The 2206-nt window shown below is 50.0% G+C and overlaps 1 protein-coding gene across 1 annotated transcript in view; it reads right to left on the bottom strand.

Annotated features, from left to right (window-relative positions):
• MCTP2 (multiple C2 and transmembrane domain containing 2) overlaps positions 1–2206 on the bottom strand; it is a 131898-nt gene that overhangs the window by 120588 nt on the left and 9104 nt on the right. The window lies entirely within an intron of this gene.

Raw genomic sequence — 2206 nt, 5'->3', positions numbered from 1 at the left:
TGCTCTCCCGCTGGGTTGCCCAGCACCCCTAGTTCATCAAATGCTTACTTAGCATGAGGGCCAAGTCACCATGTCTCACCTGCTTGGCCCCCAGCCACCAAGGGGAGATGGCAGCTCAGGAACCAGAGATCCAAGCTCATTAGTTAGGTGGGAGACGGTTCAAAATGGGATCTTAAAGACCTTCCTCAAATCAGACCTTCATGGGCCCAGCCCTGTAAAGTCATCAACCAAAATGCTGGCGAAGCATATTCTGAACAGATGACCTCGGAATGGGAGGTCTCTATGCTTCATGATTTAAATATTCCTCAGAGCTCAGCAAACGACTCCCCAGGGCAAATGAAATGTGTGATTCATTTGCACGCAATACAGTAGATGTCTCCACTCAGAGCTCAGCAAACGACTCCCCAGGGCAAATGAAACGTGTGATTCATTAGTTGCACGCAATACAGTAGATGTCTCCACCGTGTCAGACTGAATTCCAAGGAGTTCTGGAAGTCTGCGAAAGTTTCCGAGCTGGAGATGAGGAGGGCTGCCGGCATGGACGGGCCGGGGAGAAGGGAAATTAGCAAGTAGCTGCCCGGCATTTGGGCTGTTCCAGTCTGTCTCTCATATTTAGCCAGGCCTGATGTCTTGTATGAAAAACAAGGGATTTCTTCCTCCAAAGAAACAAAAGCTGGGTAAGTTCAAAGGAATGGGCAAGTTTAGAGACAGGAAGCCGGTCAGCAGAGACTGCTTAGATGCCCATGGACCCCTGGAGGTAGAAGTGGGGACCAGAGGCACTGTGGTCACTGGCCCTTCCCACCCATAGTGACAATCAGGGAGGTCTTGGCACAAGTCAGATCCTTCTTGGATGGTAGGCTGCCTTCCAAGACTCTCTCTGTCTGTCTCTCTGTCTGTCTCTCTGTCTCCGCCTCTCTCTCTCTCTTTGTCTCTCTCTGTCTCTCTGTCTCTCTGTCTCTCTCTGTCTCTCTCTGTCTCTGTCTCTCTCTCTCTCTCTCTCATGTCGAGCTTCAGGCAGCACTAGAACCTGAGTTCCCAGGTAAGAGGGCAATTCCTCTGCCCCCAAGGGGGATGGTGAGGAGCTGCAGACAGGCAGGGGCTCACTGGTCTACCTCCTCTGCACGCAGTGACATCAAGAAATGCTGCAGCTAGGCAGATGCAAGCCCTGATCACAAGCCCTCACCAAGAAGAACAGAGGTCCTACAGCTCATTACATTTGCCTCTTTCCTCAGTCCTCAGTCTAATGGCCCAGGCCTCATACACTTTGTTCAATTCAGATGAACTTATGCAGGGTTACGGGTGGTTTCAGATGCTTGGACTTTTTCTTAAGGCCCAGCACGTCAGTCACTAGAGGCCCCTGGCTCTGGCCAGCCACTCACTCTCCATGCGGGGCTCAGCCTGAGAGACAAAGAAAGGAGGCAGCAGGGCCTTTGCTAAATACCACCCCCACCCCATTCTTGGTGTCCCCTATTGAGTTATACGCAAAAAGATACCCAAAGGAGTCTGGCAGGACTGTCTGAAGACTGCTTATGACAATTAGAACCTTATTCAACTCTTCTAGTTTAAAAATGGTTCTCCTTATGCCTTTTACACCACACACTATCATTTCCTGGAAGTGTGTGATCATTAGCCGGGGCGGGGGTGGGGGGGGTGTGGTATATTTCACTGTCAAAGAGAAGAGTGGATATGCTTTAAAAGCATCACCCCTCAGACTGGCCCACCATGTACATGCTCCCAGGTAGCCCCACTGCATTTAATAATGTTAATTAAGTGGCAAAATGAAGTCCACATAACCGCCATCATTTACACGCTACCGAAAATGAATGCAGGGCTTTTATTCAAATATGCGATAAGTCTTCACAACAACGTGGAAATTAAATGTGAAGAACCACATTAATTCCACATTATGGCTGGTTTTACTCACAGAAAAGTCACAGGACTTAAAGTTATGGTTCCCACAGCCACTGTAACTGTCGCACACCATATCTACGGACCAAGGAAGTGAAGTGGTCACCGTAAAGCAGAGGAGCAATGCTACGCAGGCGCAGGAGGCCCGGGTTACAGCTGCGGGGGACACATAACTTGGACCGCTCCCCTGCACACTACACGGAGCCTAAGGCGTCACCTGCTGTCGAGGCGGCATTATTTTTACCTTCTTTGCAAACCAAGTGACTACCTCGGTGAGTTTTCGTTAAAAACAGCGCCC

The sequence above is a fragment of the Pteropus alecto genome, unplaced genomic scaffold (assembly GCF_000325575.1).
Source record: "Pteropus alecto unplaced genomic scaffold, ASM32557v1 scaffold59, whole genome shotgun sequence".
Taxonomy (NCBI): Eukaryota; Metazoa; Chordata; class Mammalia; order Chiroptera; family Pteropodidae; genus Pteropus; species Pteropus alecto.
Note: the sequence above shows the minus strand (reverse complement) of the source record. Positions and strands in the feature narration are given on the sequence as shown.